The following is a 15,845-nucleotide window of genomic DNA, read 5'->3' as shown; positions in this document are numbered from 1 at the left end:
GTCTGGCTGTGTAGGGACAGACAAGGCCACAAAAAATTAAAAGCAAACCAAAAAGCCACTGAGCAGAGAGAGGGCAGTATGAGCAACAGTAATAATAAAAACTCCAATCAGAAGAAGATATCTAGGTTAATGATTTTTTGAAAATTAGAACTTCTGAATTATAATACCTTTCACTTTCACTTTTATTGTGGTTAATTTTTAAATTGTGGTTAATTTTCCATTTCTCATTGTACCATTAACATTATTTTTAGTGGAAAAACATTAAAATACAAACATTGATATATTTGAAAATATTTTCCCAATACTAATCACATATTGTATCATATATTTCCCATTTTGAAAATATTCCTCTCTGGGACAGTGCCAGCTGTTTAATGATATACAAAAGAACTTATTTTTACCCTTAATCCATGGAACTTCCAAGGGGATACCACTGTAAAATATGTCAGTATCTTTTTTCTTGGAAATGATCTACTAAGTAATCTCTTTATTGTCTTCAGAAACAAAAACATTAGCCTGAAAATTTTCAAAGTTTCTTAATTATTTTTATTTGGGGATATTGTACACATTTGAACATATGAAATATTAAACTCCAAATAAGAGGACTTTATATCAAAAGAAATAGCATTAATCACCTAATATAATGAATGTCAAAAATTCTATTTCTGTGTTCCTGCCAAAATATGAAAATTATTTTTAAATATTGAATTATTACTGTGTGTCTGTAATTCAGATTTTATTCTTTATTATGTCATTCCATACAATCTTAAGTAAATAGACTTTGAGAAAACATACTGGGAGATTTTGTTGTTTGTTTTTTTGGCCATGTGACTTGTAGGATCTCGGTGCCATGACCAGGACTGAATCCAGGCCCCAGCAGTGACGCACTGAGTCCTAACCACTGGACACCCAGGGAATTCCTCACTGGGAATATGAAACAGATGATGGCAATATTGATGAGAATGTTCAAGCATCTTACATAAGGAAGTAAGAGGCACCACTGCCACCATCACCCCCCCCCCAGAATCTCTATATTTCATATAAAAAGAGTTCATTGGCATTTAACTAACATTATTCTTTGTAAACTTTGAACCACAATATGCTTGAACAACAGCAAAATCTTCAGAGCAAACCGAAGCATTTTCTTCCACTAGTAGATGTAGCATTTTCAGTTTCTTTAAGAAAAAAAAAAAAGTTGAGATTTGACAGAAAACAAAATTCTGTAAAGCAATTATCCTTCAATAAAAAATTTAAAAAAGCAAACTAATCAACATAACAAGAACTAAACACACAATCCCAAAACAGAACTTGGCATATTTCAGTGGTCCTGAATTTTGAAGTTTCTATAGTATTAATCCAAGAAATAAAATGTGATTCAACATTTAAAAATGAGGCTGAGCTTCTTTACCATAATTATACTTACTTTATAATTCAAACATTGTTAACCCAGCCAAAACCATGAATACAACTCAAACTCCCCTTTTCCTAAGATAACTTCTTTAAAAGTTAAATATTCTTTAAAAACTCAAATCCAAGCTGTACAGGTGTAACTTGAGGAAGCAACAACTGACCCTTCCAGAAACCACAGCTGTAGTTCTAAGTGATTTTGAAGCTGGGGAGCACATATGAAATCACTGTAAATTGCACATTCACATCAGTAACTTCTTGATAAAACTTTTTTCTCTACTAATGACTAAAAAAATAAGCAGGTACTACAGTTCAGCATTTTAAAGAATTCTATATATTTTTACAAAGATGCTTCGAACATATTATATATGTCTCATATTCAAAATGAGACATACATTTGAGTACTTGAAAACAAACAAGGCTTGAAATGGAGTTTATATGAAAGAACTTAGAACTCAGTTACCAAATAACTAAAAATACACAACAGATAAAAAGGAATTTATTAAACCCATTGTCTCTAACAATATAAAAATTAAATATTAAGGCATCTTTTACTCCCGTTTGGGTATATGCAGAAAAGAGTGTTTTAAATAGGAACCAGCATTTCTATTCAAATGCTTTCTAATGCATTTGGCAGATTTTTTCTCTTTTCCCTATACCATTGAAAGCTCTCATGATCAAACATCATGTCCTAAACCAAGAGAAAAGCATAAACAGACACTGACTTATTAAAAACCAATTCACTCTTTTTAAAAATAAAAAGGAACTCCAAAGAATATGATGTATAAAGTTCAAATACTAGTATTTAAATTTCTCTGAGGTAATCTATGCTTCAGTGGTTAAGAGAATGAAGGGATGAAGACTTCAAGATGAGAAGCTTATTAATATGGCTATTTTTATTTGCCACCCCAAGCAACTTCTGGGATCTTAGTTCCGCCACCAGAGATAAATCCCTGCAGGGCAGTAAAAGCTCCATGTCCTAACCAATGGGCCTCCAGGGGATTTCATGAGTTAATTTTTAAAGCTCACAAATAGCTGGTCATTATTAGAGTATGATAATGAATCAATTCATTTTGAAAACTAGGAAATAAAGGGAAACATTCAAACATTTTATCCTTCCTTTTATATATAAATTGAACGATACAGTAAAATAGTTGAGGGCAAATTTTTTCTTTATACCATATTCTAGCTAATAAAGAAATGACAGAATTAAAGTCTTGCTACTTCTCATTCCATAGTGGATCTAGGCAATAATCATCAATGGCTGCTAATATAAAAAAAGAGAAAACCAGACATTGTTTGTAGAACAGACCATAGAATGTAATCTTGCCAGCCTTCCCTCCCCCATCAAGTCTGAATCTGATCAAGCCTCTACCCTCAGCTACCAATCTATGAAACTATAGACATTAGAGTAACATGTTAAATTATTTATATCTAAAGGATCCAATCAGCAAAATCTTGATTTTGCAAAACTGTACAGGACAGATGACTCAATTTCTTCAACAAATTGGAGAAAAAATACAAAGTTGTAGAGGAACCTCTAGAGACTTAAAAGATTTATCAGCTAATGGCATTATGTGGATTTTATTTTGGTACCAATTCAAAGAAACAAATTAAATAGGGCTCCACACAAACACTTGTACATGAGTAATATTATTTGCAAATAGCCAAAAAATGGATAAACAAAGTGCAGGATCTCCATACAATGGAATACTATCCAGCCATAGCAAGGACTGAAGTACTTAGTCATGCTACAACATAAATCAACCTTAAAAACTTTATACTAAGTGAAGGTGTTACCACCAGGTTTGTTTTGCCAGATGTGCAGGAAGTCAAAACAGATGCCAGGTTTGCAGCAAAACGAGGAGACAGGAAAACATGTCTCCAGTCTGCTTCCCTGAAGGCAAGAGTCTCAGGTATGGGATAAAGAACAAAGAAGCAGGGTGGTCTGAGGCCTGGGGAGAAAGGAAAGATGATCGGGAAAAGGTGTGATAATTGTTCCCTGTAGGCATAGCAAAGCTACAGGCCTCTGCATGTTCAATAAGGCAGAAGCAGATGCTCATGCGTGCCCAGGTGAAGGGCTGGTGGTCCCATCCTGACCTAAACAGCTCAGTTCAGAGCAGACACAGCTGACTTTGGCTCAACTTGAAGCAGATGCAGCTGACTCCAAGTTCCTGAAAAACAACTTGGGCAAACATGTTGTTACGCTACATGCTGCTTGGGAGGACCTGAAAGTCTTAAAACCTTCGTTAGTAAAGGCAGGTGACATGGATTACATCCATGGTTTCAAAAGAAATCAGACATAAAATGCCACATACTGTAATTATTCCCTTTATATGAAATATCCATAAAAAGCATATCCATAGAAAGCATATTAGTGGTTGTCAGAGACTGATTTGGAAATGGGAAGTAACTGCTAATGATACAGGGTTTCTTCTTGAGGTGATAAACTAGTGGTGATGATTGTACAACTCAAAATACTATAAACCACTGGACTGAACACTTTAAGAGTGAACTTTGAGGCCTGTGAATTGTATCTCAATGAAAAGTGCAGCATTCATGGGACACATGGAAATTTAAATACTGACTGCCTGACTGCTCAGTTGCTTAGTTGTATCCACTCTTTGTGACCCCATAGACTGTAGCCCGCCAGGCTCCTCTGTCCATGGGTTTATCCAGGCATGAATACTGGAGTGGGTTGCCATTTCCTCCTCCAGGGGATCTGCTATTTGATATTATAATATATAACATTATAAGTTTATAATATTAAAAATACTCATTTTAAAGAGATACATTCCCCAAAATTTATAGATGTAATATGATGCTATAATTTGCTTTTAAAAATAATACAGGATAGTTGGGAAATCATTATTTTGAGTAAGGATTAAACCAGGCAAGAATCATCAAAGGATGCTGTAATGGCCCTAACTGATGTCCACCAATTCTTTGATATTCTCTGTTCAAGAGCTAGAATTTTAGGGAACTCCCTGGAGGTCGAGTGGTTAGGACTCAGCACTTTCACTGTGGAAGGCATGGGTTCAATCCCTGGTCAGGAAAGTAAGATCCCACAAACCAATCGATGAGCCCACCAAAACATAGAGAGAGTTGGAACTTAAAGTTGGAGCTAAATTTCCCTTCTCTGGAACGTAAGCTGGACTTGGTTTCTCACTTCTAACGAGCTGACTGTAAGTGGAAGTGAGTGTGTGGTTTCTGAGTCTAGGTCACAAGGCTTTGCCCTCTCCTTTCCCTGTTAGGGATTACTTGCTCTAGAGGAACCCAGTGCCATGCAAAGAGGATACACAAGTGACCCTTTGGAGAGGTCCATCTGGCAGGGAACTTGAAGCCTCCTCAGTTCCCCAGACTTCCCAGGCATGTGAACGACCCACTCTGGAAGTGGATTCTCCAGCCACAGTCAAGCCTTCAGGTGCCAGCAGCTCCTGGCCAACAGCTGGAATGTAACCTCATAAGGGGACCCTGAGCCAGGAACCATCCAGCCAAGGCAGTGCCAACATGCTGACTCACAAAAACTGTGTGAGATCATAAATATTTATTGTTTTAATCTACTAAGTTTTGGCATAACCTATTATGCAGCAACAGGTAACTAAACACAAATGCTGAATGTGGGGGAAATTCTGATAAGCAGAACATTTCTGTGATCTTACAGTGTCTCCCCACAGGCTGTTTATTATTTATAAGAGAGGAGAAAAAAACAGTAATTGTACAGTGATGAAGCTGGGCAACAACCTTGACTGGTGAAGATTACCACCACCAGTAAGGAGAGATGGATATCATATAGCTCCCATGTGATGCTCTGAGAAGGTCACAGCCTCATCTAGGTAATGTTCTGGCCAAGAATGCATTTCTTGAGTCTAATCATAAGGAAACAGCAAACAAACATCAAATGAGAAATGTCTTGTTAAAAAAAGGAAAAGAGGGACTTCCCTGGAAGTCCAGTGGTTAAGACTACGCTTCCACTGCAGGAAACACACGTTCAATTCCTGGCTGGGGAACTAAGATCCTGAACAGTGCACAGCATGGCTCAAAAAAAAAAAAAAAGAAAAAGAAAGGGAAAGGGATTCATTTTCCCAAAATGTCAATGTCATGAAACACAAAAGCTCTGGAAATGTTCCTGATCAAAAGAGACTAACAACTAAATGTAATACCTCACCCCAAACTGGATGCTATATTGCAGGGGAAAGAAACGCTCTAAGGATACAACTGACAAAACCGGAATAAGAATAGAGGAGATAAAGTAATGAGTCAGTGTTCATTTTACTGAAGTTGATTATACTACGGTCTATAAAAGAATATCCTTATTTTTAGGAGATACACAATGAAGTAAGTATCCAGGGATAAAGCGTTGTGACGTATTAACTTACCCTCAAATGGTTTCCCCTCAAATGTCTGGGAGGTAGTGAAGGACAGGGAAGCCTGGCGTGCTGCAGTACATCCGGTCGCAAAGAGTCCGACTTAGCAGCTGAACAACAACCAAAAAGTGTAAGGGTAGGGTGGGGGGGTCGGTCGGTGAGAGAAAAAGAAAACGTACTGATAGAGCAAATGAATAAATAGATGGAGGTAAAGGGTAATGGGTTTTAAAAATATTTTCATTTTAGCAACTTGTATGTAGGTTTGAAATGATTTCCAGATAAGGACTAAAAAGATATTATGGCAAAAATATTCTATGGGATGGAGGAAAGTAAGTGAGGGTAAAGATTAAATAAGACTGACTATAAATTGATGACTACTGAAGCTGAGTCGTTTATTACAAAGAGGTTTATTATACTTTTCAATGTATTTGAGTATTTCCATAATAAAGGAAGGTAAACAACAATGAGGAGTTTGAGCTTGAAGACCTCCCCCCCATGTCTCTTACAGTTCAATGGTCTTTTTGAATGTAGTGGATGATATATGATGTAAATTTGAGTTTCATTGGTTCAAATTTTTCCTCCAAAAATTGGGAAAAATAATTTCTACTAGTAAGATTATTTGCTACTGTTTAGTCACTGAGTCGTATGCGACTCCGTGGACTGTATCCCGCCAGGCTCCTCTGTCCAAGGGATTTCTCAGGCAAGAATACTGGAGTGGGTTGGTTGCCATTTCCTTCTCCAGTGGAAATTCCTGGAGCTAATAATCCTATTGGGCTTCCCTTGTGGCTCCGTGGTAAAGAATCCCCGTCAATGCAAGAGACATAGGTTCAATCCCTGGTCCAGGAAGATCCTCATGCTGAGGGGCAATTAAGCCCATGTACCACAACTATTAAGCCTGTGGTCTAGAGCGTGGGAACCACAATTACTGAGCCCACGTGCCCTAGAGTCCATGCTCTGCAACTAGAAAAAAGCCCAAGCAGCAGTGAAGACCCAGTACAGCCAAAAATAAATAAATAAAAATTTAAAAATAGGATTAACATTGTTTTACACAGGTGAAAGTTGTTAGCACGCTGTCTAGCACATCCAGCTGTTCAATATGTGCCAGTTATGATTACTGGATGAATAAGTAAAATATAAAGATTAATTTCCACTTGATGGTTAAAAGATGGAGTATCGTCTCCCGAAGTTTGTTGGTAAGGAAATAGACCTGCATAACCACGATCGTCATTGGCACGCGATAGTACTGGAGTAGGTTCACTTCGGGTGCTGCAGAAAGATAACGTCCTTATGATTAATTAGGTTGTTATTGTTGTTCAGTCGCTCAGTTGTGTCCGATTCTTTGTGACCCCATGGACTAGAGCACGCCAGTCTTCCCTGTCCTTCGCCATCTCCCAGAGTTTGCTGAAACTCATGTCCCTTGAGTCAGTGATGCCATCCAACCATCTGTCTTCTGTTATCCCCTTCTCCTTCCTTCAATCTTTCCCAGCAAGCAGGATCGTTAGTTGCACCAGGTGGGTTCTAGTTCCCTGACCAGTGATCTAACTCAGGCCCCCTGCATGGGAGTGCAGAGTCTTAGCCACTGGACCACTAGGCAAGTCCCACTGGAGGGATCTGATAATAGAAATCTTGGTCTAGGCTTTGGATGCTGGGTGAGCATGGGCAAAACTGACGTTGTTCAAGTTCATGGGAAAGGGCCTGGTTTTTCTTCAGGAATAAAGTCTTCTTAAGGTCTGAGAACTGTTACTTGCTCACATTTGACTTTTCCTGTGCACCCCTTTACAATGGTATTTATTCCCACTTTGCTGAAGGGTTACATAATTATGCAGATTAGCATCGTGGGCCTTTTTCCCTGCACAGTGCTTTCTGGAACTGCTAGACTTCCAGATGAGAACTGTTTATTCTGGATCAGACTTAATTTGGTCAGCTGAAGTCTCTTGGGTATGGAGAGTTTTTCTTACCCTTGGCCTACTTTTTGTGGTGCTAAATATCCTCTTAGTTTCACCAAGTACTTTGTAAGAGAAAATAGTTAAAGCACTGCTTTCTTTTGCTTTCTTAGTTTCTCTGGCTCTATCACTGCATCAGTTGCATGGTGCTTCTTGGTAAGCCACAACCACAGAGGAAGGAAAGGAGGGTTTTGTTCATGTCACAAGTGCCTACTGTGTGCCATGCTCCTGTCCTCATGGTTCATCACAATACTGGAACAGTAAGGATGGTGATGGAAATATATTCAGGTCCCAGTGGGGCAGAAAGGCACTGGAAGCCCAAGAGGCTCTAACTACCATTCAATGAGTTCTTTGGGCTTCGCTCGTGGCTCAGTGGTAGAGAGTCCACATGCCAATGTAGGGGACGCAGGTTTTATTCCTGGGTTGGTAAGTTCCTCTGGAGAAGGAAACGGCAACCCACTCCTGTACTCTTGCCTGAGAAATCCCACGGACAGAGGAGCCTGGTAGGTTATAGTCCATGCAGTCGCAAAAGGGTCTGACGTGACTTAGCTGCCAAACAATGAGTGCTTTACCTCTCTTAGTGCTTGGGTTCTGTCGCATCCTTCAAGACACAGTTCAGAAGCCGAAAATCACCACAGGATTATTGACCTCACCAATCAACTCATTTTCCCATGTTCCAATAGCAATGTGGGAGAAACTGAGACAAGACACAGGCAAGAGGAAGGAGAAATGCAGCGGAAGCAAACTGGGCTCCCACCTCCTTTGCATGCGTCACTGTTCTGCACTTTCCTCTTCTCTTTATCCCGTTTCCAGTGATTGTTCTCAGCTGTCTGATGTGAGTGAGCAGCGAACCTGCTAGTATGACACTGATCACCGTAACTCGTCCTTCCTCCTGTCGGCTGTTTCTAGTTTTGCATTTTTCATTATAATGAAAAATACAGTGACAAAGAACTCCATGCACATGGCTTCCCCCACCCCCCTTTTGGATTATCTCCTTGATATTAACTGTTAGGAATGGAATGCCAATCAGGCTTAGCTGGGATTAAGTCCGTTGACATTGAGTTAGATGCTTTCCTGATGCAGGGACAGGGTCATAAAAAGGCTCATACTTGCATTTTTTTTTTTTCATACTTGCATTTTTGACCGTCCTCCTTAAAAGCCCATCTTGCTTAAAGCAATGAAATAAGTGTTAGCTTCACATTCTGACACGCTCAAAAAAAGAACTCTGCTGGAGTGTGGGAACTCGACACAGTACAGGAAGCACTGAGTCATGGAGACCTAAACGAGGGACGAATGAACAGTCAAGTGCCGGGGGAGGCGTCTTCCTCAGCCAGCACCCGGAGGACTTTGTCTGAGCAGTTTCCCACCTAAGAGAAGACTGAAAACCACTAATCCTCCTCCCTTATTTTATTCAGAACACAGGCCCAGAGTTTTCCGTTTTTTCTTTTTTTAATGTGCCCAAGGTCACATAACAATCCAGGACTGTATTGTCTTCAGCTTTTGGGATTCTCAGAACAGAAATCCTTTCCCAGTGAGGGAAACTCAGGTAGCAATTGGAACACAAGGCAGGAGGCCCTGAGGGAAGCAGCCTGTGTGCTTCCCTGGGCCTTTCCCCTCTTCCCATCTTTTCCCCAGCTTAGAGTGATGAGACACCATCTTAGATCAAGTGATGGAATGCTCATTTTATTGTTATCCTGTATACCCTGGTGGCTCAGACAGTAAAGAATCCACCTGCAGTGCAGGAGACCTGGGTTCGATACCTGGAGAAGGGAATGGCTACCCACCACAGTATTCTTGCCTGGAGAATTCCATGGACAGAGCAGCCTGGTGGGCTATAGCCCATGGGGTGGCAACGAGTTGGACATGATTGAGCGACTGAGCACACTCATATAACCACATAGATCAAGTGAAAATAGTTGATTTTAATCAACATTATGTTTGGACTTGAAATCTGTCACAGCTTGAAAGTGGGAAAAGCATCTTTTGGTCCCCATAGAAAACAACTTGATGTTTCTTTTCAAAATGCCTTGTTCTGTGACACTGATATAAAGCTAACTGCACTTTCCAAACCTTCCAGCTTACTTGATGGAGTATTTCGTACTCCTGACTCTGGGAAGGTGACCACCTCATCCAACAGAGGTTCTCAACATATAGATGAACCCTTACAGGTACTTCTTTTTCTTCCTGTATTGGCAGGGATTTCCCTCCTCCTCATTCTCTTTCCCTTAATCTTTGTCTTCTCACCAAGGCTAATCTCGGGTGGTTTCCATACTTTTCAGGTTCCTTCTGGCTTTAGCATCACCAGAGACTGTTCACTTCTTTCTCCTCTGTCATCGCTCCGTATCTCTTCATAGGCCTATAGCCACTGATCCCTTCTTCTCCTGCATCACAGCTCATAGGACCCCTGGTTAGACTAAAAGTCTGCTCTGATCTTTACTGTCTCTACTCAAAATGTTAACATCTTCACTCAAGGAGCAGTGTGAATGTCACAGGAAGCCTTCTCTGATTGTTCCAGTCATGGCACTTTATTGGACCTCTCAAGATATTCATCACTTTTTAATCAAATTTTTGAGCAGATCTCCTCTTGTCTCCTGGACCCCTGAACAGCACCTCACCCATAGTTAAGTAGTTTTGTGACTGAATCTTGACTTATTTGCACTGGAGCTGTGCAGAGGGTAGCTATGTTTTCAGCTGTCAAGTTGTAAGTTATCACATTTTTCTGTCTGCTGTGTGGAGCATTTCAGTTCTCTAGCACCTTCTACTTATTTGGTACATACTCTGGCTCTCTGACATACAGGCTTTTATGAGCTGAGGCCCAGCTCCTGTAAACAACATTGTCCATTAGGAAACCCATTCCACATTCCCTGAGAATTGTATCAGAAACTTTGGAAATACAATCTGCTCTTACAGAATAGCCTGTAAGAACAGAATTCTGGGAGAATAGTCACTGAATTTAACCTGATAACTTAAAAGGAAACAGAAAACATGTTTTCCAACTAGAGAAGCAGCAACTAGCATCCTTCTTTTCCAAGTAGACCTGAGAGGAAAAATCCTAAGGATTCTTAAGTCTAGATGCTCAAAGGAGTAGAATTAAATGGCACACAAAATAAAAATGTTTTAAACCTCGAGTCTCAAAATGCACAATCTATCACCAATGGAAAAACACACTTTAAAATATGATTATTGTAAAGTAGAAGATTTAAAAATTTCAGTCCTGCTGGCCTTGGGCTTTTAAATAACCATAAAGTGGATGACACACAAAAAAATACTCATTTATCTTCATCTGTTAAAACCTTACCTGAGAATTTCCATTTCTAAGGCATTTAGAGGGAGTGAATGATCTTTTGAGGGCACTGAGGCTTTGGTGTCTAAGAGACGATCTTGTACAAAGAACCAATTCAGGATCTCTGCAGCCGAGGCTGGTGCCATGCAACTTGTCTCGTGGTTTCCAGGAAGTGCTGCTGGGGACTGTTTCCAAGGGGCAGGTGGGAAGGCTACTTCTCAGATTCTCTTCTGTCCTACTTTGGGCTAATCATTCCTCAGAGAACATGGTTCATCTGGTAACGCTGATCAGAATAAAAATTCCATGGATTAGACTGAATATAATAAATCAAAGTCCAGATGTTAACCACAGATGGACTTTTTGAATACACGAGGTATACCCTTCCTGCTGGTAAACTAAAAATAGAGTTGCACCCAGGTTTAAATATATCCACACAGCAGTGGTGGCAAGTGTCTCTTGGGTCTCCCCTTTGCCAAAAAGGAGTAACTTCAAAGGGGACTTCTCTGGTGGTTCAGTGGTTAAGACTGGGCACTTCCGCTACAGAGGATGCGCATTCCAACTCTGGTTGGGGAACTAAGATCCATGGCCAAAAAAGGTAATGACTGATGCTGAAGAGTCCTCTGTGCTTTCCTGGCACTGCCCACAATCACTTTAGAGTTGCTTTTCATTCACAAGTCCCACCAGTCTAAATGCTGTGGTGCCCAAGCCAGAATGAAACTTTTCAAATGCAGCATCCTGCCACTTGCTCTTAGGAAGCCCTTTAAGGTTTTCCATTGGCCTTTTAGAACAAGTCCATCCCCCCTTTGCCAGGCTGACAGGGATCTCTTTTTCCTGGTCTGGCCTTAGCCTATAGCCTCATCTCTTGCTCAGCTCTCCTTGCCATTTATGTTCCAGCCACACCAAAGAACATCTGCTGTTTCCCAGTCTTTGCCTATGCTGTTCTCCTAACGCCCTGGAGCTCTTTGTATCTTACAGCTTCTTCCTCTAAACCCACCTCACTCCTAAAACCATCAGTCTTCAAGGGAAGAAACATCTACAAGTGCGTGTGTGCTCAGTCATGTCTGACCCTTTGCAACCCCATGGACTGTAGCCCACCTGGCTCCTCTGTCCATGGGATTTCCCAGGCAAGAATACTGGAAGAGTTGCCATCTCCTCCTCCAGGGGATCTTCCCAACCTGGGGATTGAACCAGTGTCTTTTGTGTCTCCTGCATTAGTAGGCAAGTTCCTTACCAGCTGAGCCAACATCTACTCAATCTGTAAAAAAGCAGCTGGCCGCCATGCTGTGGTCAAACTGGGCTGGGCTTTGACCCTTGACCCGGCCTCTTTACCATCCATGGTAACCATCCATGGTAATTGTCCATCTCCCCCTGCTATGTGTGGGGCATGTACTGTGTGTGTACACAGTAGGCACGCAAATACTTGATGGGAAGAAGGTGGTATTTAAAATGCAGTGTGAGGGACTTGCGTTAGTTTTAAGAGTGACTTCCCAGGGCAAGTAGTCAAATATGTGTGCATCTTGGATCTCTGGAGGCCAGTATGCATCTTTGCTACAGTGTTAGAAGTCCTTATTGCTAGGGGCTGCTCTGGACATTTGTGGACACACTGGGCATTTATGTGGTTGTTAGACTTGGAGAACATCTGCCTTTCAAAATTAAAAAAAAAAATAGGATTCCTTCCTCCATCTTCATAAACTTATACTTAGGCGAAGTTCTGCAAAGGACCTGTAACAAAATGAGAAAAATATGGACAAATTAAACAAGTATAACACAGAGTTAATTATTTGATTTAAAGGGTTCTCCTTTACTCTGACCTTATGCTCTTCTCATGTTTTGGTATCAAAATGTCTTGGTGAGAAGTGATAGTGATAAGAGAAAGACCAATATTATATGACATTGTTTATATATGGAACTTTAAAAGAATGATACAAATAATTTATTTATAAAACAGAAGTATTCACAGAAACATAGAAAACAAACCTATGGTAACCGAAGGGGAAGGGGAGGGGGGAAGGATAAATTAGGAATTTGGGATTAAAATATACACACTACTGTATATAAAATAGATAACCAACAAGGATCTACTGTATAGCGCAAGGAGCTCTACTTGATATCTTGTAATAACCTATAATGGAAAAGAATCTAAAAAATATAACTGAATTGCTTTGCTGTACACCTGAAACTAACAAACACACTGTAAACCACTATATTTCAATAAAGATTTTTTTAAAAAACAAAAATAAATAAATAAAAAGAGTTCTTACTCAGCAAAATAAGAAGTGCCAAAACTTTCTAGTCATATTGGGTAAGGAAGAAAGGGTGGGGATTGGGAAAGAAATTTCGGGTAGAGAAATTCTTTAAGTATGAAAAGGAAAACTGAAACACTAGAAGATTATAGAGATTATCCTTATGACCTTGAGGTGGAAAAAAAATTTGTTAAATGAAACACAAAAAGATAGGATTTCCACTAATCTTAAGAGGAAAGATAAAAGTTTGACTACATTAAGAACATGATTCATCAAGAGACCAAAAAGAATGAAGGTAAGCCACAGAACAAGAAATCTGCAACACAGCGAAGAAACAGTATCCAGAAATCCCTAATAATGTATATCTATAGACAGACATATACACACATACACACTCAAGCAAGTAAGAAACAGATAGACTAATAGAAAAATGGGTAAAAACCAAATAGGCATTTCCCCAAAGTGGAAATCTGAACAATCAATCAATAAATAAAAAGGTGCTCAATTTTACTAGTACAACAGGGAAATGCAAATTAAAACCCACAATGAGATACCATTTTACACTCACCGAATCAAGAGAAATTTAAATTCCTGATGATACCCAAGCATTGGGGACGACGTGGAACAATGCTGTTCTCATGCCCTGCTGATGGGAGGGTAAATAGCACCATCTCTTTGAAAACAAGTTAACGTTAACAAAAAAGTTTAGTTTACATATTTCCATGCCTCCAGTTTCATTCCCACATTTATCCCGTACAGAAAATGTGCAGTGCATAGATGCACTGCAAGTGTTTTCTAGAAGGGTCAGAGCAGCACTGCTCCTCACGAAAACCTCAAACTGGAAATAGCCAATGCCTACCCACAGACGGCTGGATGGCATCACTGACTTGATGGATGCGAGTCTGAGTGAACTCCAGGAGTTGGTGATGGACAGGGAGGCCTGGCGTGCTGCGATTCATGGGGTTGCAGAGTCGGACACGACTGAGCGACTGAACTGAACCCACATAGAGGGGATAAACTGTGCAGCTGTACAGTGAGACAGCTTAGGAAGCAGTGAAAGAGAATGATTTCCTAAAACCAAAATTAGGCAGAAAAAGACAATACCAATGAGGTGATTCCATTTATACAAGTTCAAAGACCAAAACAATGCTTTGCGTATATGTACACAGGAAGAAGGAGGTAGAACTATAAAGAAATAATTATCTCCAAAATCAGAGAACCAAATATCTCCGGAGGAAGAATTATGCTCTGGGAAAGACACAAAGGATGGAGCGTTTTAGGTGCTGGCAATACCCTATTTCCTCCCTGGGCATCAGTTGTATGACTGGTTAATCTTAATGTATACATTTCTTTCCAGATGTATATCTCACACTTAATTTGCCATCCCTTTCTTAGAGTTTTGCTAGCTGAAAATCTTCAAAACTGGAAAGCACCTATTTGTGTGGTGCTCAATAAAGGCATCATGGACTTGATGGGCACAAATTTGAGCAAACTCTAGGATACAGTGGAAGACAGAGGAGCCTGGCGTGCTGCAGTCTAAGAGGTCGCAAAGAGCCAGACACAACTTTGCAACTGAACAACATCATCGATAAAAGCTGAGTCAAGTATTTTAGAAAGAACTTAGGTTAGCCCCAGGGGAGACTTTGAGGAACAAGAGGGGCTGAAGCTGACATTCAGTTAGTGTAAACAGGGTTTCTCTCAATGCTCATCCAACAGCTAGAAGGAAGGAAAGTGTCACCACAGCAAAGGTGTCAGTTAGCTGGGGGCTTGTGGAGGCCAGGGGGTCACTGGAGAAGCTTGGGACATTACCGTGTGGCAGACACTGAGTGCTTGATTTAGGAATCTGGATTTAATTCTGTAGACAGTTAAGTAGGCTTGGAGGATTATCATGTAGCAAGGGACAATTAAAAATACCCTAAAGTCTTAGGGAGATGAATCTGGGTGTGAGGGGTAGGGTGGACTGGAAGTAGGGAAACCAGTAAGGTGCAGGCATAATGGACCAGGAATGATGGAAGTGAGGGCTTCCCCAGTGGCTCAGCGGTAAAAAATCTGCCACAATTCAGGAGACATAGGACATAAACTCAATGCCTGGATTGAGAAGATCCCTTGGAGGAGGGCATGGCAACCCACTCCAGTGTTCTGGCCTGGAGAATCCCATGGACAGAGGAGCCTGCTGGGCTACAGTCCATGGGTCGCAGAGTCAGACATGACTGAAGCGACAGCACACGCGCACAATGGAAGTGAAGTTAGAACGAGACGGAACAGAGATGAGTTACTGAGGAACAGTGAGCACTCAGGGGCTGGACAAACTTTTTCAGAAACTAATTTTCTGTCCCTCCCAGCCCTTCCATTCTAAAGTTAACGAGAGAGATTCTGCTTTTCAAGAATGAGTGACCAGAATCACATAAGGTCAGAAGAGGACTAGCAGACACTGACCTGATGCTGAGAGCCTGACTGAAGGCTTCAGCATTCTCTGCAACTACTTGAGTACTGCCAGGGAAGGGTGGCAGCAGCGGAGCCTTTTCAGCAGCAGTAGAGGTGTTTGACTAGCAAGTTTTAAACTTTTCATTATGAAAATCCTCAAACATATACAAAACCAGAA

The 15,845-nt window shown here is 40.6% G+C and overlaps 1 long non-coding RNA gene across 1 annotated transcript; it reads right to left on the bottom strand.

Annotated features, from left to right (window-relative positions):
* On the bottom strand, positions 542 to 12,042 carry LOC108635852. Its single transcript, XR_001917973.1, has 3 exons — positions 11,016 to 12,042; positions 5,787 to 5,884; positions 542 to 1,175 (listed from the first exon to the last, which is right to left on the bottom strand). It is a non-coding gene; the product is annotated as an uncharacterized LOC108635852 (long non-coding RNA).

Source organism: Capra hircus, chromosome 4 (genome assembly GCF_001704415.2).
Source record: "Capra hircus breed San Clemente chromosome 4, ASM170441v1, whole genome shotgun sequence".
Lineage (NCBI taxonomy): Eukaryota > Metazoa > Chordata > Mammalia > Artiodactyla > Bovidae > Capra > Capra hircus.
This window is presented reverse-complemented; position numbering and strand designations above follow the sequence as displayed.